Below are 25,957 nucleotides of genomic sequence, written 5' to 3'. Positions count from 1 at the left end.
CGCCGGAAGGCTTATACTAGTTCAAAGTCATGCCCTTTGTCCTATGCAATGCTCCAGCGACATTTGAACGTATGATGCACTCTCTTCTGCGAGGCTACAAATGGACCACCTGTCTCTGTTACCTTGACGACCTTATTGTTTTTTCTACCACGTTCGGCAGCCACCTTACCCGACTCGTTGCCAATCTTGCGCTCGTCCGAAAAGCCGGCCTCCAACTCTACTCCACAAAAGTAATTATTCGGGCGCCGTCAGATTACCGTGTTGGTACACGTTGACGCATGCGGTGCCCAACCAGATCCGGAAGACGTTCGCGCCGTACGCAGTTTCCCTCAGCCACGTTCTGCTTCTGAGGGGCGCTCCTTCGTCGGCCTGTCTTCTTGCTTTCGCCGTTTTGTCAAAAACTTCGCCGACGTTGCTCAGCCTTTTGACAGATCTTCATAAGAAGAAGACGCCGTTCTCATGAGGCCCTGAGCAAGCTCACGTGTTCGACGCTCTCACCGGGTTTCTGACTATCCCCCCATACCTACCCACTTCGATCCATCTCTACTGACCAAAGCCCACACTTACGTGAGCGGTCACGGCATTGGCGCTGTTCTTGCCCCAACAGCAGAATGGTACCGAGTGCGTGATAGCTTACGCCAGCAGCCTGCTGTCACCTGCTGAGCGAAATTACTCCATCACCGAGCGGTTGTGCTAGGCTTTAGTTTGGGCTATCGCAAAGTTCCGGCCATATTTGTACGGCCGCACGTTTTGGGTCCTTGAGGACCACCACGCCCATTTGTTTGGTGATGGTACGGTGTCGAATGGCGAAAAGTGGAAGCGGACAATCGAAGAAAATCTTTTACGACATCTACAGTAAACTGGTGGTGGTGTTCAATGATGATGATTACTGAAGGAGGGCCGTGACGGAGAATGATCGAGTGCAGCAGAAGAAGGGAAACTTGGCTGGCAGTGGCAGATAGTAAGGCTGCCTTTTTGCGGTATCGGGTCAGAGGATCGGCAGCTGCAATGATCCAACGGTCTCTCTACGATGAGCGGGAAAGGGACCCATGAGATCAACTCTAACTTGTCCAAAGGAGAGCTAGGAGAACTCATTGTTTGTAAAACTCCTGCTGGCATGGTAGTTAAGTGTTTGTAAGCCGGACACTGAGCGCAACCACTACTGTTACCACATTATGCCCATTTTGCTGTGAACTTGTGAAGCACTGTGAAGGTACTGCACAGTGCTAAGGAAATTGATTCAGAGCGGGTGGGACTACCTCTGGTTCTTTTTCTTCGCAGCTGCGTATTACATGAGAGAATAAGTTGTACGTCGATCTGGATTAGTAATAGCATAGGTATTCAAAAGTACTTTCATGATGGTCTACCTCATTGGTGCTGTCTGGTCTCCTTTGCATCATTCTTTGTAGCGTGCTCCTTTACATGCGAAAACAAGTGTGGCCTGTTCTAATGCGTGCAAGGACTGCCCAATAGCTCATGATGTATTGAGCCACTCAATTTTAGTCGTGGCGGCACTTGTGGATTTTCAACTGTACTGAAGCTAGCAAAATGTTTGAATTTCCTGTCATACTGGTTTGCTTGCTTCTATTCAATTTACAGAATTATTTCACTTTCATTATGCTAATAGTCATTGATTGTATTGTCATGCTGGCATATTTGGTTCTGGAACTGCAATAAATTTTCAGACATTTTAAGGCTTTGTCATGGTTTTGCACCTCGTTAGACACAATCTACTAAACGCACGCAACCGGAACTGCCTTCAACCTCGTAAATATCCCAAAAGGCGCATAATAAACTGCCAGACCTACGTATCAAAGCTCTAATAAGGAGCTCAAATGCACTCTGAAAACATCTGTTTAAAACTCCCTTAGTGAAACAGCTCCCTGAAGCTGTAAAAAGTCACTCCCAAACATTCTCCTATATATTCCCATAAAAAGCAAAAATAGAACTCTCAAATCTATCCATAAGTGCTCCCTTAAGCAGAGCTCCCAAAATATGGGAACAGTTGCTCCCAAGTTTACAACTAAGCACTCCTACATGGAGGCAAAACAATTTTTCAAAGGTCTCCTTCAAAACTCCCTTAAGAAGCCAAGCGTTTCCGAAAACCAGTACATAGGACCTCTCATCGCCTCTCCTATAGATTCCCATAAGAATCAAAATAAAATACCCATGTAACCTTAAAAAAGCCCCCAAAGCTCCACATAAAAACTTCCATAGTGCTGGTGTTCAAAAGAGGAATAAAAAACTCCCAACGTTCCCCATAAAAGCTCCTGCAACCCCTCAGTGGTTGGTGTTCAAAGAAAAATTAAGAAACTCCCATAATTCCCCATGATACCACCAAACACAAGGGTGTGAAAAAAAACTCCGTTTGAATGGGGGATATTGTCCTCCATTAAGGGCTTGAGGTATGCAACGCGGCCCAAACTCCCTAAAAGGGTCAAACTTGTTTACAGTGTACGTTACAATTTTGAGTATTGGCATCCCGAAACATAGTCAACCACACAATGTTAATTCATGCATATTTGCTTTCTTCTCGCCCCACTCACCAATTAAATTGTTTGTAGTTCATTCAGAATGTATACATATATGAATGAATGAAGTATATATATAAAATAATGTATAGATACGTGTAACTTTTATACCATTGTTTTCTAATAGCATGTTTATTAGGCAAGAATATTGCCTTCGCAGTGTAAGGGATATAATGAGGACGAAAATGGCTGTGTGCGTCGCATGTGAAAGCATTATTCAATGTGGAAATTCCTCTGTGCTAATCTAATTTTGTCAGTCCTACTCTCAAAAATATTACAGGGTTTTACGCGCTAAAACCACTTTCTGATTATGAGGAACGCCACAGTTGGGGACTCCAGAAACTTGTACCACCTGGGGTTCTGTCACGTGCACCTAAATCTAAGTACCCCACAGGTGTTTCCGCATTTCGCCACCATCGAAATGCGGCCGCCATGGCCTGCATTTGATCTCGCGACCTCATGTTTAGCAGCCCAACACCACAGCCACTAAGCCACCGTGGCGGGGGGTCTTATTCTGCAAACAGTATATTTCTTTGCAGTCGAGCTTGCGTTGCAATCCTATATGCATACCGACGGTACTGGTGTTCCGTGCAATGTCAATACAATGTGAGTTAAGTTGCCGAAAAAGATACATGAGTGCTTTTTATTATCCTGTGTCATAGGTATCAGGAAGCGATTTATCTCCTTTCCTCTTTCTAAACCAATGTGCAAAAACTTTATTTGGTGTGTTTTTCTCGCGCGTTGCTTCCTTTCAAAAAGATTGTTGCAGCAAAATCATTCTATGACTCCTGAGGCGGAAAATATTTCGTTGTCGGCGCTGGCGTGACCACACGGTGGTCCAAAAAAGCTTACAACCCTCGACTTCTAGGGGAAGTTGAACCCATGATATTTACTATTATATGGTGTGAGGTTAATTATGACAGCCAATTAAGTAACAGTTAATTAGGGCACCGAAACCAAGCTTTGGTGGGAGGCGAACTGGCAGCCATTGGTCATAAGTAAGGTGAAGTTTATTAAGGTAGATGTAATTAAGGCCGATGTATAATTAATAAAGAGTTAATTATAGCACTCAAACAACAAATTTTATTGTTAAATAAAACGGCGTTATTAAAGGCAGATTTTTTTCAAATATGTTTAATTGAGACACTCGAACCCACGACCTTCGGTGCGAGTTGAACTCACAAGCTTGAGTGTTAATTAAGGGGAAGATCTTTAAAGTAAAGGTAATTAAACTATAGTTTTATTAGGTACGCGAACCCAAGACGTCTGTCGGGAGTCATCCCCTAGAGCTTTGGTTGGAGTCTTTGCAGGAACTAGGTTTCCCACAAACTAGTTACCCAACTACTCAACGAGCAGAGCCATCACGCGCGATCGCAATGCTTTCGCATTGAACAGTGTATTGACCACAAAGTGTCGTTTTAATTTCTTCTCATCTAACTTGTACTAACGTCATGATTACTAGCATCTCTCTTTGAGTGCCCAAATTCTAGAGGAGAGGTTTCCCGAAGACGTGATGTTTATCTCTCGGTGTAATAGTGTATTTCAGAAGTAATTATGGCAATTTTCTGGTACAACGTGTAAAACGAAACATGAAAGAAGGGCAGCTTAGGTGCAAATTTCATCAGTTCCGTCTTGTAATTGTGCAGTACCATAGCTTCGACAGCCTTGGTGAAGTTTCCATTGCTGTATAATTTTCTTGATAAGTGCCTTTATTTGGGGATTGATGACTACTATGAAAATAACTTATTCGTCTCTTCGAGGGATTGGATGCTCCTACCCGCGACAGCCATTAACTGATAGGCTATTACCCATCCAATCAAAAACAAGGCTGGAATAACCCCGTAAGCATTCCATTCATTTGTCTTCCTTGAAGATATACATCTTATGGGTGAGGGTTCCTGTGTTTATCACTGGGAAAACTCTTTGCCCTGAAGCGGACAGTAAAATGCGCTGAAAGTTTTCATTGATATTTTTATTCATACATATGTGGAATGACGGAAAGGCTGATGACAAAATCTAAATACCGCTGATGCCTACTTGTGCGTCACCTATCTCACTTTCAGGCCTTCTGTTATGCCTACTTGCACTGGTAACAACATTTTGCTCTTCAATTATTCGAAATAATGTACGAGTGTATCGTCAGTCGTCTCGATCTGGTAGGTAACCACTCAACAGGCCTATTATTAAGGTACAGTTCATTAGCATACCTGTACTTACCCTTAATTGTTGACGCTCCTTAGGAGGGGAATGCTGCAAAGCAACTGTATCAAAAATAAGCAGAATCTATCAAACACAATCAAAAGTTTTTACTGGATACAATGTTGGGGCAAGAAACAGAATCTGTTCAGAAAACAAGTTTATTACATAATTTGACAAAGTATTTCCATAGAATACCGTTGCTAATAGTCAGTGACCATTGGTGAGCCATAAATGAGTGGTCATTCTGGAATCTCTATGGCGGAGAGGATGAAACTGGAAATAATCAAGATAACACTTGCTTTATATATGCTGTACAAGAACTGCTGTAATTATAAACTTGTAAACTAATGAACTGAAAACATAATGGCAGGACAAAAATTTTGCGAGATCTGCAAGCGGCCAGTCAAAAAAAATATATATTAGTTCTCAGAGGAAGCAGGTGCTCAAGATTGCGTACTGATAGGTATCTCAGCTTAAATGGCCCAGCACTAAAGGGTCCACCTTAGGAGAAAGTCTCCCCATCTCGATAGAAATTACCGTTTTCTTTCTCTCTCTCTCTGTTTCTCACTCTCTCTCGACACTAGGCGCTTCCTTCTTCAGAGGGCGAAAATATGCAGTTTGTCACGGATTCCAGGATCACCAGAGATGTTACGCCTTTCTATGTATAAGCAAATATTTACCGTACAAATAGGATTCAACACTTTTCTAATTATTTAGCAGGTTCTTGTGGTGTAGGCATTTAGAGCACTTGCACTCCCTGCCTGCAGGTAATATACTTTGTATCCAGTAGTTTTCGTTGACATATCGGAAGACCGAGACTTTCTAGTAATATTTAGAGGAAAATAAAACATGAAGCACCCATAAATATCTGTGAAGGAAACGGTTACTTCTCACATAAATAGCATGTGCGTTGTAATGCCAGTCGCAATGTACTTACAGGGAAGGAGCGAGCACCAAATTTTACATGGACAAGGGAGGACACAGAAAGGTTGTTAACATAAAGTTTATGCACAATAAATGGAGCCGATCAAGAAGAAAACTTCTTTCTCGTTATCAGATAGACTCACACTTAACAGAAGAATCCATGAAATGCACTCAAAGAAGCTAATTATTCAAACTGAAAATGACATTTCGTTTTCTAAAAGAAGAGAGAAGTGGCACTCACACGCCTGTCACCAAACCGGCGAGAAAAGTACGCTTCTAGCTGCGCAAGTACATTCAGAGCACCCTAGTAAACGCGCACAATGACTTGCACGGTTTCTCCTTGCAACGTGCAAGCAAGTGAGGAAAGGTCCTATTTATTGCGGCTTAACTATGTCTTCAGGCAGTATAAGTCACGAATATAATTGCCTGTCGGATAATTTCTTGCCATAATATAGTGGAATTTTATGTACAATGCTCACACCACAGGGGACAAAAAGCGTGGCATGGTACTTCTAGTCGGTGGTCAATATTCATTTAAAAATTTACGAAGAATTTTTGTAAATTAAGAATTTTTGCAAATTAAGAATTTTTGTAATGGTCTGAAAACACGATCGGCACGCCATATATTTGGCTTGTTTGTATAAGATTGGGTCTTGGTTGATGAATTTCACTAGAGCTTAGATACCGGCTTTTTGGTTACTCATGATTTTAACATAACCGAGCGCAACCATAACAAGAATCCTTGGAAAGAAATTACTTGAGAATTGCTCAATAGGTTATACAAATTCTCCATTGAAAATTTATCATCTAGTGCAATATTTTCTGAGCTGATTCAGTAATTATTGTTAAGAATTGATCTGCGCTCATAGTAAAACTAATTTGTCTTGCAGTGGAAGACAAAGAACCCTACAAAAATAGTTGCATTCCATTAGTGCAGACGAGGATTATTGTAGCTTGCGAAGGAAGTGAACTGACACGCTCTGTATGCCTCGTAATGTCTCGAAATATATACTTGTTCACATGTTTGCTTCTCCGAGAGACTATATCACTGGTCACTCGTTTGCTTCTCCGAGGAACGCGAGGAAACATTTAGGTAGCGTTATATAGCACCTCCGCACAAGATAGATAGACCAATTACCATTTAGCCCTTGATAGACAAAAATAAATAACCTTTTACTAACAGATGACCTAGAGCGCGCACCTATTTACTCCAAATATAAACGCGGCAAACAACATAGTTTTCCTGTTAAAAACAGAGTGAAAACTCACATGTAACGTTTTGAAATGTCTTAACGAGTGCGCATTGTTAGGCCTCATTCACACAGCTGTCACATATTACAACGCGTCACCATCAGGGCACTACATTTTTTTCATGGGAGAGGCTGTCCGAGTCGTTCTTTCCTAGAAAACGGGTCGCCGGTGACATAGAGCGGCGTTCTACGTTTCCGTCTCCAGCACGGTGACAGAGCCCCGCCGCAGCAAAATGTACCAATCAGAAATAAAGAAGGCGTCGCTAAATACAGCTATTTTACATAGCTGACGCTCGCAACAGCAGCGGCTGCAACGGCTGCAACTTTGTTTACATCTGAATTCCGCGTCTGATCCATTGATTACTCAGCTGTCTGTTTTGGTGGTGTTGAAATGTGCGACATGGATAACACCGAAGGAAATTTCAACGCCGAATTGTTAATCGAGTTAGTCAGGCCCCACAGGTTCCTATATGATAACCGAGAATTATGCTGCTGTCGAAGTCACCACCGCTGTCGCGTATTCGTCGACTGGCCCGGCGAGCCTGAGGTATGTTTTTTTTAATGCAGCTCTTACATTTTAGTCACACGGGCCTGCTAACCAAATTTAATATGCACTTTTGTTACCAGACTGAACTGTGGTTACCGCCAACCACAGATGGAGATGTGTTACATGGGGAAATCACTGCTCAGTTAGTGCCGCTCTGGAGCTGTTAAGCAGGTCACGTGATACTCAGTACTGCGAATGAAAATGTAATTGTTTAACTGTTCTTCCCAATTATATTGACATAAATATTGCAATTTCTCTAGGATATATCCGCCGTGTTACCGTCGGAACATTCTGAGCATACGAATTCAATTGCTTTGGCGGCATTTGGCAGTAGTAAGAGCCAGTCTGCCGATCCTGGCCTAAGTTCATATTACGGTTGGTACTAAAGCCAAGATAATCCATGCCTGGATTGGAATGTCTAACTGAGCGTGTGCGCTGTTGATTAGCAATGATTCCTGTTATTTCTTCGTATCTGGTGCGTTTTGCGTGACTATGGGTGCCTATAACGTAAAGCTATTCCAAACTTTTCTATTCCAATTCTGCGATCAGCCCTCTTCGATTGGTCAAAAACTTTTTTGAAATACCCGCACTTCGCCAACTATGACGCGACGTCAAGAAAACCACGATGGCTTCTCATCTGATATGACGCGTACACATTGATTATGCATGATTGGACTGAACGAAAATAAAATAATTATTTCTGATTAGACGGCTTTTCGCCATTAGCTCTCGGATATTGGTCAAAATTTTTCGGGCTGCACTTACTTCACCTGCCTGTCATGGGACGTCAAAAAACCGTGAAAGATCACCGCGTTGAAGAGACGTTTACGCATGAAAGATGCATTTCTACGCCCAAGAAAGCGGAATTTTTCTATGAACAGCCCCAGGGTGGCTCGCTTCGAAAGGAATAAAAGATGGCTTCCGCCGATCGCTAAGGCACTGGCTCCTCGCACATGTCGGAGAGTATGGTTCTTTTGCGTACAATAAAATTTTTGCGTGGCCGTGAAACGCTTTCGAGCACTTTCGGCACGTTTACGATGTCGCTCTGCCACCTCTTCTTTGCTGTTTCAGCGGCATTCTTACCCTTCCGTTGCATGCCGCCGCGATTATACACCAGTCACCTCGAGCTAAGTAAGGGAAAGCGGACCGATCCTAGACACCGGCCGCACCCTCTGCATCCGTTTATCGATTTTCAGTGCACTGGCTCGGCCCTATCGAATCCCTCTCCACTTGAGCGTGCTCCTCGCCTCTTGTAAACCAATAAGATAATACAATCCACTCACTGTAGGCAATATTATTCGTTTTTAATGAAAGCAAAAGTGACCATCTATAACGAGGACAGCGTTTGATTGGTCTCTTCAGACAACGCTGCGGGTCACTGCCCGATGCTTTCGTCGGCGGTTACGCAAATTTCACTTCAAGAGATTGGAATAAAACATATTGAATATTTTTACGTTTTAAGGCCCTATGTGCGCCATTGTTTTTTTTTTTTGCGTACTACCAGCTTTTATTAGGTGATCCGAACTGTGCAGTGTTGTTCAGGAAGACTGCATCTTGCGATGGGGACCAAGCGCTCGACGACTTCCTCATTATTTTCGAGCAGCGCCGCACGTTAAGCACATGGAAGTACCCGGCGTGCTAGAAGACATTGAGGTACACGAAATGAAAAGAGGGAACGTTCAAAGGCCGTGTGATCGACTAATGGTCAAGGTTGTTCTGCTTGTTCTGGCATGTGTGGTCGCACCCGTGGGCGCAATCATGGTATGAAGAAATGCTGCCTCAATTTCGCGAATCTGAATTCACGGAAAACGTCTGACTGAGTAGGTGTACGTTATGATATATTGCGCGTGCGTCCAAACCCATAGCATGGCAGGACACGAACATGCGCAGAGCCATCTCCAAGGAGAAGCGTGGGGCGACTGCGTTTTGTAGGCTGGCGAACATCCGCTGAAGCCAGAACCGTGGGCAATATTTTTGGCGCTATTCTTCCGGAAATGAATATAATATCTCGCGAGTTCTACAGTGTTGTAGTGCGGCGCCTAGAACATTAGTACGTGCAGTTTCGCAAGGCACAATGGCTGGTAGAGAAGCCGCGTCAATTCACAGTTGTTGCAGGCTTTCCTCGAGGAATTTGCTCCCTGGATGTTGACTTATTGAAGTCTGCCCTCCGAAAGAGCACGCCGCCGACTATTTCTATAAGGGGCGGTACAGCACCAGCATGCTGCTTGCACATGGTTTGAGAATTGAGAGGCTACCATAACATCATAGAACCTGTTTCGCGAAAGCTCCCTTTAGGCTTTTACGAGCATCGTTGGGCGAGAAAGGGCTGATGTCGTCGTTCGCAGATTCCCAATGAAAACCTAGCTATCTTCACTGACGAGATAATCCGGCGGTTTCGTCATGCTGACCTCGACATGCCAAAGGAAAAAGAAGGTTCATTTACTGATCAAGACTGTGAACCAAGACCTGTTCGCCGGGTAAGCCTTGTACAATATTATTTGCCGATTAAGCCTTGTTTTTAAACCATAAAGGAACGACTACGTTGCTGAGGGACCTACAATGCAATAGACATGTCTATGATAGCATGCACCGAGAGTGGTTAGCTATAATTTTCTTATTCTAAATAGCTGATTAGGGATCTTTGATATTGTCTTGTGATTTGGGAACATGTTCATTATGTTCCTCACCAAGACGTAAGTAAAAATGATCGGAATGTCGGCTTTACTGTTTGAATGAAAAGCAATAAGAAATATTTTGTGAAATTTTGTGAACAGCAGTAATGTAGTGGGCATCGCAAATTGTTTGGCATTTAAAAATCAGCTGCTTGTTTTTGACGGCATGACTTAGTCTTCTGCAAACCATGCGATAAATTTATTAGCTTTTCCCTGACAACTTCTCATACTGCTACTTTAGCGTAATTATCAGTGACCCCTGAAACAATGGCGAATATATCTGCCATCAGACGGTTAATATCCAACTGGCTGGGAAGGTTTAGTTTTGCGAAGTAATAAACCGATTCCTTAGGTTTACTACCCTTCAATTTTCTGTATTTTATTATGATTAACATTGTTAGCTGACTTCCCCGAATTTTATTGTTTCTATGGTGATTGTGGCCTCTTTACTCCTGTGATCTTAATAACAAGAAGAAAGACGCGAGAAGCTTCGGTACTGATGAGAATCGAACCTGGGTCTCCGATCCCCTCACCCCGATTCTGTATTCGTTTGCAGCGACTGCTTTTTCGGCAACGAGGGATTATCCGTCAGAGTTAGTAACGTGCACCGGAGCACCGTAGCTGCGATAGTTGAGGTCACGTGTGCAGGTCACGTGGCTGCGTGTCCAGACCAAAGCGTGAGAGTAGGGCCCAGCTGCCGTAACCAACTCATCCGTGACGTCTTTCGGCTTCGGCTCTTACACGGCTATTGCAGCTCACGCCATATCAAGATGAAGTCGCAGTTGCATAAGTAAATACCAATGAACGAATATTTCACCAATCCTCTCAGCAGTGAATCTCAAACTACCAAATTACACGTGTGCCCCCCCCCTTTATAAACGCGATAATAAACACTCCCGCCGAATTAGCTTTGCCCGAATTGTTTTTGCCCTTACATTGCACTCTAAAATATATGCACACAATTTGTTCCCGGAAAATCTCCGAGATGCACATGAGCCGTTGTCTTAATTCGTTTTTTTGTAATACACAGACTGTCATTACTTACCACAAAAGCAGGTTGACCTTATGTCAGTACACATGATCAGTTTAGGTAAAGGGCAGTTTTTTTCAAAAATACTTTCACAATTTGCTGTACTCGGCGCTGAAACCCAGAAAAAAATTACATTCTCACATTGGTGCAAACGCTGCGCTGCTTTACTATGACCACGTTTGCACCTGCAGAAAAAACAGGAAACTAGAAGCGATTCAAGAGCCCACCTACGACATAATAAACCAAAAACTTCCGCGCCAATATTAAGACGACAGTGCACCTGCCAACGAGGTATATATTTTTACTGTCTGATTTTTTGTGAGTGGTAAGATGATTACCTTAATATCGAGAGATGATTTTCCTAAAATTTCTTTTTATACGAATTGGCTTTAAAAGTTTATAGCAAAAATAAACGCACGAACGAGAGAAGGCACAAAGAATACAGAGCTATTAACAACTTATTCTCTATTTCACTTGGTCGCCGTATATATATATATATATATATATATATATATATATATATATATATATATATAGCACCGTACAATAAAACACGGAAACTGATTGTGCTGTTACCACAGCAACCCAGATCGCCTACCAGCGTAACAAGCCACCACTACCCTTGCACGACCAGTATCTCCTTCTCTGACAATGACGCACGCAATCTTTGCTTTTGTTCATTTCAAACACCTCTACGATATCCGTTGTCAGTTGATCAGAATATCTGGGCATCACTCTAGTCTTTTTAAACAAATCTTTGCAGCCACAGCGCATGTAGAGAACAGCAAGATGACCGGTTACTGCCTGTTTATGATCACTTTTTGAGTGTTCGCCTAAGGGATCATTGAAACATCTGCCAGTTGGTGCCAAATATTCGTTTCCGCATGACAATGTAACGCAGTAAACTGTACTTTCCATACATGGGGTAACAAACTGTTCGCGATGATTTGTATGGCAAGCATTGCGCTTCTGCTTAGGATTATTAACTTTCGCGCACAAGCTGGGAAGTTTATATACGCGCGGCACTAACAAGAGCCATGTTGTTAATTGGGACAAATACAGGGAGCAACTTGCAAGTGTTTCAGTAGATGTGATAAACAGAATGGTTTATGGTAAGATGGCTGCTATCACGGCGGTCAAGTTGCCTAATCATTTTCCGACTCCGGATTTAAAACTCAGGAACATTTGCGCAGTGCGCAGAAGGGCGAAGCGACAACTGATGCAGAAGAAGGACGACAGATCCTTGAAGACGACCTTCAACCGCCCTAACTCTGCCATTCCTCGCCATACGAACAAGCTCTGTCGGTCGCAGTGGACGTCCTTCTGCGCCAGCTTGTCTGTTTTTTTACCGATGACGAGAATTTGGCGAGTCCTTGATAGCCCTACTGGTGATTCTCGTCCTAGTAAGCCTTTCGAAGCGCTTGCACTGCTCAAGCAGAAACCTCTCGCTTGCTTGGCAGAGAAACTTGCAGATGCATTTGTACGTGCAAGCTCAGGAATTCATCCATGTGCTTGGCCTGCAACATCTACGTCTGTTATGGACGCCCCGTTCACACTTCGAGAGCTACAGACAGCACTCAGCAGCCTGCGGCGTCGATGTGCACCAGGTCCTGACGGCATTACCAACCAGATGATGCAGAACCTGCCTCTAGAACACCGGAAGATGCTCCTAAGCTTTCTCAATCGAGTATGGGAAACTGGCGACGTTCCTCCTTCATGAAAGGTGGCTTGTGTTGTCCCAGTGCTGAAACCCGGCAAAGAAATGACAGACTTGGCCTCGTATCGTCCTGTATCATTGATGTCGTGTGCGGCTAAGCTCATGGAGAAGCTGGCAAGTAAGCGTTTATCATGGTGGCTCGAAGATAGAAGGGCTCTGACAACATGCATGAATGGATTCCGCACAGGTTTAAGCGCACAAGATAGCGTCTTGGGCTTGATAAGCCACATTGAACATCAAAGAGCTTTCGGCCTCTCAACACTAGCTATTTTCTAGACGTATCAAAGGCTTATGATAGCGTCCTTCAGAGTTCAATACTAAATAGCTTGATGGACATAGGCGTACAGGGCTATCTTCTACGATTCATTCACTCACTTATTAGTGATCGTAAAATTCAAGTGCGGTTAGGAAGTACCATAAGCACCGAAAGGGCGGTATCGCGAGGTGTACCTCAGGCAAGTGTTCTTTCCCCGACGCTGTTTAATGTTGAAATGGCTGGTCTTCGCGCTGAAGTACAAAAACATTGCAGGCATATCCATATGTCGATATATGCGGACGACATTTGTATTTGGTTAAACGGATATCAACACAAGCGTTTAGCTCTGATAGCTCGAAAGGCATTACTTTCAGTTCAAAATTACCTTCAAGGTGTAGGGTTGACTCTTTCGGTGGAAAAATCTGGCTTCATCAAGTTTCCAGGTAGAGGAAGACGGTATGCGCGGCTGAAGATTGACCTTGAACAATCTTTTCTTCGTCAATTCAAGCACAAGCGCTTTTTGGGCGTCATTATTGACTACCGTCTACAGTGGCGACGAGCTGTGGACTGTATTGTGACATCACTATATCCGCGTCTCAATGTGATCCGTAGAGTTGCAAGTGAGCAATGGGGAAATCACCCTTCTTCAATGATCAGGCTGCACGATGCACTAGTGACGAGTCGAATAATGTACCAGCTCCCTTTAATTTCCCCCCTCACTATGACAGCCGGAATGACTTGAGGTTTTGCGCAGGAAGGGCCTAAGGAGGGCTCTTTGTGTTCCACAGACGGCTCCTAACATTGCAGTATTTTATGAGTCTCTATCGAGACCTCTTAGCCTATTCGCTTCACAAAGGTTATTGATGCAAATTGGCTGCCTCAAACAGACAATAGCCGGTCGAGCCCTTCTACAGAGCCTTCGAAAGAGATCCGTGTCCCGAGCGTGTTTGGCCCTTAATACTCTTGGTTACATGGATCTTGACGCTAGAGGTCGAACTAAAAGGTTAAAACCACCTTGGTCTTTCACGAGCCCCGATTGTTCATTTACAATTCCTCATGTTCGTGCTAAGCGGAGTTCTCCTATGGCGGCAAAGCGTTCGCTAGTACTGGAACATCTTGAAACTGAATATGCACGTCATCTTCAAATTTTTACTGATGGCTCGGTGGACAAGGTCAGAGGATATAGTGCAGCTGCTTTTCACATTCCCTCTTTGAGGTGTGATTGGTCGGTTCGCTTCACTGCAGTCGTGTCCTCCACAACGGCCGAAAGCGTTGCCATTGAGACAGCTCTAAAGAAGCTGCGGTTTTGTACGCCTCAGCCCGTTGTCATTCTTACAGACTCCAAATCCGCCCTTCAAAGGTTAGAGCATGGGTTCCCTACTGATGCTTTATGTCTAAGCTGCCTACGCTCGTTGCACAATCTCCATATTAAAGGCTTCTCCATACGATTCCAATGGGTGCCCTCGCACATAGGTATCATAGGCAACGAGATGGCGGACAGCCTCGCCCATAGAGCGCTGTCTGGGAATCCTTTGAGAAAAGTGTCTCAAGAGGACCAGAGACTCTTCAGAGAAGCGGTGTCGTGCCACTTCAGCTTTTTGTGGAGCTCACCTCACAAGCCATGTGTGACTAGGGGTCTCAAAAGAAACCAAGTCACTTTACTGCTCCGCATTCGCACGGGCTCTGCTCGTACCCCTGCGTGGTTGTGTAAGACTGGCCTGGCGTTGTCTCCATTATGTTCAACGTGTGGTGTGTGCGGTGACATAGAACATTACCTTATGTGCTGTACTCTGTATAACGCGAAAACGAGCGTGTTATTCGGGTCCCTCAAAAAGGCAGGAATTCCCCACAGTTCTCTTCAGTACATTGTTTTCCCGCGCGGGAACCAGTTGGATAGGAAGGAGGTTTCTCGCCTTCTTTTAAATTACCTGCAGGACACCGATTTGGCCTCCACATGGTGACCTTAGGAGTGACTATGTGTAGTTGTGAGGTCTGTGTCTGATTTATATGATTTATGTATTTTAAGTGTCGCTACGGTGGAGCAATTGCCGGCAGCTACTGCATGGCTAATCCCACCAGTATCCTACAACCACTGAACTCAACTCAACTATGTTGGTAGAAAAAAAACAATGCTCACTGCAGCTCTTACTGCAATCTTGAGATTGTCGACGACTTTATGTAGGTACGGCTCCATGATCACAGATTTACTTCTGCAGGGCTACAAGGCGGCACCACAACTATTAGTTGTGCTTTTTCTTAACATACTACGAGCCATCGCAATCAGCAACTGCAAATTGTAGCCAGCAGTGCAGAGTCGCTAACCTGTTTATCGAAACTATTTTGCACAAGATGCTGGCAGGATTTAAGACATGCATTTTTAAAATAGGGGTAATGATGCCGCTTTTAACCAATTTCGAGCCAGCAGGTGCGCATGAAAGAAAAAGCTTCTTTCCTCTTGTCTCATAACACCAACATGTATGGGTGCTTGAAACATGAAGCGTGAGGTCTAAGAATTTAATGTATCGGTCAATATACACTTCATATGTTAAGGTGAGAGGTTTTAGTCATTTGCGGAAAACCCAGTGGATTGTCGACGTGGCAACCGCCGTGCAAGCCCTGTCACGTTTTAATATCACCAAATAGTCATCCGCGTACATAAATACTTTTGCAAGCCCTGTTGTTTCCAAGCGCGAGCGCAAAATCCTGTCAACATGCAATACCAAGTAACCCAACAGTGGGTTTCGTATAAATGCCGTGTTCGTGCATCCGCTTCCACGTATTGACTTCTATGGAATACATATATAGTAGTCTTATATTTACGGAACATAATAGCTAATATATATATATATATATATATACACATATATATATATATGTGTGTGTGTATGTGTGTGTGTCCCCGTCCAAAATGAACAAATTGCGTGGCGAAATGCTTGAATTGTGGTGCATGTTAGTACATCTGACTGCTTTTAAAAAGGTAACAAGCAAGATATAGCTTTCTAAAGTCAGTAAGCGCGAGTTTATCGCACAAAAATAGGCAAGGATGTTGTTTCATACATCATAATGGCGGTATGAAAGTTCGCAGATATTTTTTGTAATATTTACTCTATTTATGTCCCAGCGTTTCGTGTTTTCAGCTGAGGCACCAATATTATGCTTTCACAGAATATACTTTATAGTACAGTAACTTCACTCAGAGCCTCAACAGCAAGTGCGGCATCCTCTAAGACAGAAGCATAAGTGCTTTTATATCTTGCTGCCCAAAATTTGTGAACGCAGACCACCGGGTTTACAAAGGAAGACAGGATGGTCTATAAACAAACGCGAACAAGGCACTGCGTTTTGGGTGCACAAAATATAAAGGTATCGATAAACTTGACAGGTAGTGCCTTACATAAAGTGTTATAGGTTGACATACAAAATTCCTTACTAAATAAGCCATTGTCGAATGATTTATTGAGCAGCACTATTGCATTGCAAGAGTTTTATCTCGCGTGGTCATCAGAAAAAAATATACTCCTGTTCTTCAGGAATGAGCTGTATACTGCACCAGCCACTGTACATGCTGTTCAGAAACAGTCATGCCGTTTTCACTGCCGTGCCAGACGTGGTCATCACATGCCACATTTTCATCTCTTGAGTGCCATATTTGCTAGCGTATGTTACGGCATCGTCGGTGTATATTATGCTAGAAGCAAACACTTTAGCGCTCAGTCGAATACACTTGAGCACAGCTAACCATATTGGCATTTACAAACATTCATCTCTAATTAGAACATGAACTCAAGCAGTGCCACTTCTTACGATCACCAAGCTTGCGATGTTTAAAAAAATCCCACCATCGGATTCCAGTTAGCTTCGCTTGAGGACGCAACATTGTCTAAATATCTGCTCCCATCTCTTGCATTGATTGTTTCACAGTGTCCTACACCATTCTCACGCTTGCCCAATGAGAAAACCCATCCTTCCTTCCGGTAAGACGATCGCTTTCGAGGCAGCGCCAGCAGCAGCGAGCGAATCCACCTTCGTGCTGCCTCTCGCTTCAACGCGAGCTACTCGGCGAGAACACAGAGCACAACGAAACTGTTAGCACTCGCCGCACTGAGCCACCATCACAGATCGCTTTCCAGAGGCGGGTCGGTACGTCTGTTATCACCGCGAACGATGCGGTGAGAACGCAGAGCACACGAGGCTGTGAGCAGTGAAGGTCTCAAGGTACGGCCTTCGCGGCTACACAAGACGCAGCGACCACCGGCGTGTGGTTGATCACAGTTCGCAAGGGAACGACGTGGATCCATCAGGCACTAAAGAGCGATAACGGCTTATCATTATCGGAACGTCATCAGCGCAGATGGCGCCGCCACCTGCAGTACTTTGCTCCCGTCCTCAATTAACTTTGCGCCGCCGTTGGCCCCAGTTCATATCGCCGCTGCGCTGTCGTTTGTACTCGTTGGATCGAGTTTTAAAACACTGATAATCACACCGGGCTGCGTGGAGATTAGCAAGTGGAGCAATGCTTACGAGTTCTTAGACAACTACCAGAGCAGTTGCTGTGTAGTAGGTTTTCTCTTCATTAGAACTTATATTTCTGTGTTGGATTGTTACATATGCCTATAATGAGATTGGCAGCCTCTTGCTCTTGTTCATCGCTGACCACTTAGACTGCTGTCTGAATTGAACCCAAATTACAGCTGAAGGGGGACGTTTCCTTCTGTCGTGGATGAGCGAATATTTAGCATTCCATCAAAATGTGCTCGGCTATCTCTATACGTTTTTTTTTCAGCGACAGACACTTGTGTCATCCTGTTCCGCGTATTTACTCTTGTTTGTACTGGTCCTAAAGCAGTCAAATCCGGTGTGAAAGACCTATGCACTGAATGTTGGGCTATTGTACATCTCTGCCCTGATTACTTCTTTCTCCCTGATTACAAGAAATTTATGTTACATTATTTTACAGCGAAAGCTGTATGTGACTAGCCTTCCGTAGTTTTTTCGGCGTCTCGTAACAGAAACGGACTTAGCGATTTCTAGCAAACCGACACGGGTGCAGTGGGGTGGCGCAGATGCCAAGATGCAGAACAGATTAGAACGCTCACCGTGAAGAATAGCGTGACACCAAGGTTATCGCAGTATATAAGCTGGAGAGGTATCGGCGTTAAAAACAGTTGCGTTATCGATGGGGCGGACACGTGTAGTTGATACGCGCGAACAACATCATCGGTACGAGGAGCGCTGGAGAGAACAGCAACGAGGCTGTAAACGGTGCCGCCGCGAAACGAACAGCCGCGAACAACGCTCCAGCGATGCCGAATAAAAACTACAAACGACGTGGAGGAGCCCGAACGACGAGACTAGAAATGAAGTAGACTTTATACTCTGCGCTAACCCTGGCATCATACAAGATGTGGACGTGCTCGGCCAGGTGCGCTGCAGTGACCATAGGTTGGTAAGAACTAGAATTAGCCTACACCTGGGGAGGGAACGGAAGAAACTGTTACATAAGAAGCCGATCAATGAGTTAGCGTTAAGAGGAAAAGTAGAGGACTTCCGGATCAAGCTACAGAACAGGTATTCGGCCTTAACTCAGGAAGAGGACCTTAGTGTTGAAGATATGAACGACGATCTTATGGGGCTAATTAAGGATTTTGCAATAGAAGTCGATGGTAACTCCTTTAGACAGGATGCCAGTAAGCTATCACAGGAGACGAAAGATCTCATCAAGAAACGCCAATGTATGGAAGCCTCTAACCCTACAGCTAGAATAGAACTGGCGGAACTCTCGAAGTTAATCAACTGGCGTAAGACAGCCGACATAAGGAAGTATAATATGGATAGAATTGAACACATTCTCAGGAACGGAGGAAGCCTAAAAGCAGTGGAGAAACAATTAGGAACAGGAAAGAATCAGATGTATGCGTTAAAAGACAAAGCCGGCAATATCATTACTAATATGGATGAGATCGATCAAGAGAATAGAGAATAGCCTAGAGGAATTTGAAATCCCACAAGTAAGGCCGGAAGAAGTAAAGAACGCCTTGAGAGCTATGCCAAGGGGGAAGGCAGCTGGGGAGAATCAGGTAACCGTAGATTTCTTTAAGGATGTTGGGCAGATTGTTCTAGAAAAACTGGCCACCCTGTATACGCCATGCCTCATGACTTTGAGCGCACCGGAATCTTGGAAGAACGCTAACATAATCCTAATCCAAAAGAAAGGAGACGCCATAGACATGAAAAATTATAGACCAATCAGCTTACTGTCCGTTGCCTACAAAGTATTAACTAAGCTAATTGCAAATAGAATCAGGAACACCTTAGACTTCAGTACACCAATGGACCAGGCAGGATTCCGTAAAGGCTGCTCTACTTTAGACCATATTCACACTATCAATCAGATGATAGAGAAATGGGTGGAATAAACAACCCTTATATATAGCTTTCATTGATTACGAGAAAGCGTTTGATTCAGTGGAAACATTATCCATCATGGACTTCATAAAGAAAGCAAAAAAATGCCAATAAAAATGCGTCAGGCCGGGAGATACCATCTCTCCAATGCTATTCACAGCGTATTTACAGGAGGTATTCAGAGACCTGGATTGGGAAGAATTGGGGATAAAAGTTAATGGAGAATACCTTAGTAACTTGCGATTCGCTGATGATATTGCCTTGCTTAGTAACTCAGGGCACCAACTACAATGCGTGCTCACTGACCTGGAGAGGCATAGCAGAAGGGTGGGTCTAAAAATGAATCTGCAGAAAACTATAGTATTGTTTAACAGCCTCGGGAAGAGAACAGCAGCTTACGATAGGTAGCGAGGCACTGGAAGTGTTAAGGGAATAGATCTACTCCCGACAGGTAGCGACCACAGATTCGGATCATCAGACTGAAATAATCAGAAGACTAAGAATGGGCTGGGGGTGCGTTTGGCAGGCATTCTCAGATCGTGAACAGCAGGTCGCCATTACCCCTCAAGAGAAAAGTGTATAACAGCTGTGTCTTGCCAGTACTCACGTACGGGGCAGAAACCTGGAGGCTTACGAAAACGGTTATACTTAAATTGAGGACGACGCAACGAGCTATGGAAAGAAGAATGATGGGCTTAACGTTAAGAGATAACAAAAGAGCAGATTGGGTGAGGGAACAAACGCGAGTTTATGACATCTTAGTTGAAATCAAGAAAAAGAAAATGGCATGGGCAGGACATCTAATGAGGAGGGAAGATAACCGATGGTCATTAAGGGCTACACACTGGATTCCCCGGGAAGGGAAGCGTAGGAGGGGGCAGCAGAAAGTTAGGTGGGCGGATGAGACTAAGAAATTTGCAGGAGCAACATGGTCACAATTGATACATGACCGGCGAAGTTGGAGAAGTATGGGAGAGGCCTTTGCCCAGCAGTGGGCTTAACCAGGATGATGATGACGAGGAGTTACCATATAACGCTTTCTAGCATATGATAACGTAGCCATAAACAGCTAAATAACAAGAAACGGGTGGCGACGTCTCTTTGAAGTTCTCGCGCCTACTTGCTGTGACGTGATTGATTTCGACAGCATCGTTTAGGGCCTTGTTAATTCTTTAGCGGTAAACACAGTCAGCACTGCGTTACAAAGGACTCTAACATTGAACACGAGAAATTTGGGGAACGTTTGTCGAGACAGCGCGAAATACAAGAAATACGAAAAACGAATTCTTAAAAATAGGTGACGTCACAGTGCTTTACCGGGGTTGAGGATTCGACGCGCAATTTAGAAACTGTAACGTTGGCCTTCATTTCGCTTCTAACATTCAACCTGTTATGTCGAAATAAAAGAAAACAGCGATTTCAAGTAACACATTATCCCTCTAAACTGATCTAGTGTATTGCTTTAGTGTCTCTTAGTGGAATATTTTTCAAAAACTGTAAATATCTGACACTCCTACATATATTACGAGTAATATTTCTATTCTTCGTGCAAAATTTCATTTTTCTGGAGTGTACAGCTCATCGAGGGCATTGGACAAAGCTTACGCTAGGTTCGTAAAATAACTTTGCAAAGCTGTTCAACGCGTGTAAGTGTTTCTGCAAGGGCTTTATTTACCCTACACACTTCTAGCCTTGGGCGCTTGTTACCCGCAACGTAGCAACGGTTCTATGCAATAAAAAATTGCTGCTGCTTTCGCGTCCAGAAGACCCGCGGCCAATTTTTGTAAGTTTCATGTAACACCTCTAAGCGGATAAAAAGAAATTGCTTAGCGCTTTTTATGTAGCCGCTTCTTAAGCAATACATTTAAGAATTTTCAGGCGCATAGCCCCAAACATAGCCCACAGTTAAACTATAAACATCATCAATCACCTTGTTCTGTCAGGAGGCCGTCAAACACGCATTTAACATTTTCCAGCGCTTCTATCCCCACTAACGGCTTTGCTGTGAGACATCACTGTACCATGCCTAATGAATGATGAAGTTCGACACACCAATGCAAATTACACTTTTTGATAAATTTCGAACTTCCATAGCGCTCTTGCTCTTACCACATCCACAGGAGCAGTTTGTGTGGCTTTGGAAACAGCAAACAGTATATCCTTGAGAGCAATGAATAGGTTGGCACACACCGCGATCTGAAACACCAATTTGAATTGATAAGTCACTTATTCTTACAGAAAGCTATATTTGGTGCAGATTTCATAATTGAACAAGGAAAAACATATTTTTTCTCGAGATTTCATAAACTAAGATGTACGTAAATTTTTTATACTGACTTAAATATTCGAAGTGTTGGAAATCAGTACTGCAAGGCTTTCAAAATGTTTGTAGTAATGTAAAAGCTCTCTTCTCTTTTAAGTCGGAGTTTACAAACTTCTCTCCTGAAACCAAAACAATGCTTTTAATTCGTTATAACGCCAAATTAGTTTCATTCTAAGAGCACACTAGCTCACCAAAGGGTAGAAAAATGCGTTCCCATAACTAAGGGAGCTTTCATCATGTCACACGAAGAAATTACTGACGCCTCCTCATCGGAGACGAGATGAGGAGGCAGACTAGATATTGCAGCTAACTGCATTTGCATCGCTTGTTTCAGACCATCCCAGAGGGTCCCTGTTGGATTTATTTCTCGTGGTAATATGTCCTCCGTAGTTTTTTAAATGTTTGTTTAACAGTAAATAAATATAGAACGCCAAAAATTTCCCGCAATTTCCATGCTGAGTGCTTTTATTGGAGCCTACTGAAGCGTCCGGCACAATAACCAATTTGAGATTAGGTCACAATGCTCACTACTGCGTGAGCTGTTATACGTGGCCAACATTCGTTATTGCTTATCACGATCAGGCACATGTATTTCAATTCTTAAGCTGAGAAATTATATGTTTCAAAAATTTCTCATCAACGTTGCCCTTCGCCGCCGCCCCTCCCCCTCCCCCAAAAACATTATGCAAGAAAGGAGGCCCGGGTTGCCGCAGTGTCTAGTGCAGGGCAACTTCATGTTCCTGGTAGTACTATGGATTCACTATTTAATTACAATGGACAACGAATTGAGCCTCATTAATGTAGCAACCACCATATGACGGCATTGAATGAGAGTTTAACAGCTGTTTTTATGACATCTTCAGTTAAACAAATTTGCAGTATTGCCCGAAAAGTGAAGCATTGACAGCGATAACAAGGTTTATGGTTGTGCTTGGCTCTTCGGACAGTGTTTTAAATAGGTACGGCAGCGAGGGTTGAGCCCTGGCCGCTGCCAGGCGTCTCACGAAGCTCGCGTTATGGGGACAGTCACTGGTGTTGCAGGCATCGCGCTTCGAGCTACAGGAAACGATCAGCCTTAGTCGGCGCCCCATAAATTACTACATAACGTAAGCTTGACGTGTATTTCCCGTCCCGCTCGGAGCAGTGTTTACACGCAGCAGCTCAGCAGGAACGCTGGTGTTTTCATGCACGGTGATATCATGTTCACGTCGTCCACGGAGGTATATATATATTTTCAAGATTTCCGCTATCGGCAACAATGAATTGCAGCACCTGATATTCGATAATATGTAATTTGAACCAAAATGAACAAAACAAATAAACAATCACAAAGAAAGAAATGTTTCAATGTCACCTGTATGAAGTTGTATACTTACATTTTGAAACCGGTGATCCGTATACGCAATAAAGAGAGGCAAACAGGATACCAGCGCAAGAAATGTGAATTCCTCTCATAGCAACCTGTGAAATGCTTTTATAACTTAAATGAACTCAGCGTTCATTTAAAAGCAATTTTTAATATGTCATAGATTGAATTTGCAACATTACGAGTGTGCATACTTATGCAAACGAAAGGTTTATGGAAACACGTGTAGTTATGCTGCTAGATATTTACCCTCCCCACCATATTCGGTCATTACTAATGCAAATGTCCGCATACCAGATACCTCTTGGAGATACGTATTTTCGGGAAGTCACTTAGCCGACTATGTCGGATAATTTTTATTCAAGGCTGAAAGCTTAGTTAGAACCATCCGAACTCAAAACTACATTATTCAGACGTTAGCATTTTCTGGGAAGAAGAGCATGCGTGCAGAAACCTGCCAAATACCTGATATATTCAGAACGCCTCATCACGTGGTTCTGGAATTCAGAGGAATGTGACTGCACTTTTCGTTTATGTCAATAAAGCAGTCTGAAATACATTGTTTTTACCATTTTTCAGGTTATCTACCGATAACTTGAAAAATGGTAAAAACAATGTAATAAATTAATAACGAATATTTAGATAGAGCTAAAGCACAGCCAGACATGTATTTTTCATATTGAGTTACCTCTCCGCATAAATATGAACCCTGTCATGCATACGGGCCTCATATGAAGACATATTTATCCTGCTATAGAAGTCGTCCAGTTGCTTGCAGCGAGTCACTAGCCGCGCGGTGTCCTCATTTGGGGACATGCCATGGTTTCTAAACTGTTACACAGATGGCGTTTGCTGTCCATGTTTTTTGAAGCGCCAGGCTCTAAAGGGGAGTAGGCTTGTTCGAGGTCACTGAATGTTCATAGAAAAGAAAAAATAATTGCTCGGCAGGTTCTGGTGCTCTTGGACTTTAAAAAATATCTGCGCAAAGAACAACTTTTGATCCATATGATGTGCTTTTGTTGCTGTTTTTTCTTGGCTATGAGTTCGGTACAAGGAAAAGAACAAGTGTCCTCAATTGGGGACATTATGCGTGAAAAGTGTAGCCTTATCTGCAGCGCCACCAAACAAAAATGTACCCGCAAAAAGCCATACCTGGGCTGAAAGCGCGTGTATTTTGCCGCGCTTTTCGTGTGCGGTGGAAGCGGCTTTTGCGGCAGTTTTTGGGTGTGTATAAGTTCCGCATTTCCTTAGACCGTGGGAAAAACGATACTTTTCCTAGATGTCTTCAAAGCGAGGACTGTCCGGAGAGGAAACCGATGCTCTTTTGGACCTCTCATCTGAATCTGGTGACGATTCCGTGGCGGATGATTGGGAGCAACTACTCACCGACCTTGACACTTCAAGCAGCTCAGAAGAAGGGAGTGATGATTAAAGCACTTGTTTGGCACGTTAACCTGAGAAACAATTTACAAACTACTCAATTCTGGTTTTAACCCACTTCTGGCAGTCGCAATTTCAGTGACAATTTACCTGTGCAAAAACGGAATCGTCGCTCTTCGCGAAGCTGTGTAACCGCTCATAGGTACCTTTCCGCAGTTTTCTGCAAACCACCTGCACTTATCGATATATATAAAACAAATACTTAATAAATGCCTTACCACATTGTAAATGATGAGCAAAAGGAGAACACTGTGAAACCGGGATCCAATGTTTTGACAAATGGACTTGTATTTTTGAAGGCGGCATATGCTTTACAAAAAAGCATAAGTCGCCTTGAAGAAGACAAGCCCCATTGTCGAATCATTTGCTCTCACTTTTATCTGGTTCTCGTTTCGCTCATTGTCTTAAATTTCTGTCTCCTGCTTTCCCCGTGTTTACCCACAATGTAGATGGTGATTTATCAATAAATTACAGCCTCTTTCTAACTACGAGGGCGATATTAAGTATATATATATATATATATATATATATATATATATATATATATATATATATATATATATATATATATATATATATATAAACCACATTTGTTTAACCGCTGGTGCAAGACATGAGAGGGCTTACGACAACAGCAGAAAAAGAAACACTCCTTTCTGGAGCTATCGCATTCGAATGCAACGAGAAGAACGAACGCAGATGTTGCCGTTGTTCATAAAGCAGCGGTTCCGCATTGAAAATAGACAACAACGTGTCTAGATTTTCTCCTTTTAGACAAAGAGCTGCAATACTTATAGCGCTAGGCTTTATAGCGCGAGCGAAGGTGTAACGACAGTTCTTGCTAGAAAATTGTTACAAAACAATCTAAAGATCGAGTCTAGTTGTAGTTCGCCACCACTTGCACCAAGGAATTCCAAAGACGAAGCTTTTGGCGCACTTCATTAGGTAGTCGAATCCTTTAGGAAGGAATATTTTGCAAGTATTCAGCTTCCGTGTTCGATCGACTAAATTAAGGAACCGTTCTTTTATGAAACTAGAACACCATTCTTAGAAATGGTTTTCGGTGCAATCCTTATAAGCTAAACCTAATCTTTCGGAATATCTTTGTCCCGCTTCGATACATTGTACTTTTAAAGCCATTCGCCTTTCATGGAGTGATAGCTTCACAAAATAAAATTCGTGGAGATCCTTTCTCTATAGTCTAGTAAAAATTATTTTTATTCTAGTATTTGAACAAACATTTCCGCCTAAATTACCACCTATAATGCGGCAACGTATAAAAACTTCACGAGATAGT

At 43.3% G+C, this 25,957-nt stretch overlaps 1 long non-coding RNA gene across 1 annotated transcript; it reads right to left on the bottom strand.

The window, feature by feature from the left end:
- Positions 1-11,168: 11,168 nt before the first annotated feature.
- On the bottom strand, positions 11,169-24,831 carry LOC142587087 (uncharacterized). Its single transcript, XR_012829352.1, has 5 exons — positions 24,751-24,831; positions 24,607-24,674; positions 23,231-23,315; positions 21,641-21,727; positions 11,169-11,264 (listed from the first exon to the last, which is right to left on the bottom strand). It is a non-coding gene; the product is annotated as an uncharacterized LOC142587087 (long non-coding RNA).
- Positions 24,832-25,957: the final 1,126 nt, after the last annotated feature.

Source organism: Dermacentor variabilis, chromosome 7, assembly GCF_050947875.1.
Source record: "Dermacentor variabilis isolate Ectoservices chromosome 7, ASM5094787v1, whole genome shotgun sequence".
Classification (NCBI taxonomy): domain Eukaryota; kingdom Metazoa; phylum Arthropoda; class Arachnida; order Ixodida; family Ixodidae; genus Dermacentor; species Dermacentor variabilis.
This window is presented reverse-complemented; position numbering and strand designations above follow the sequence as displayed.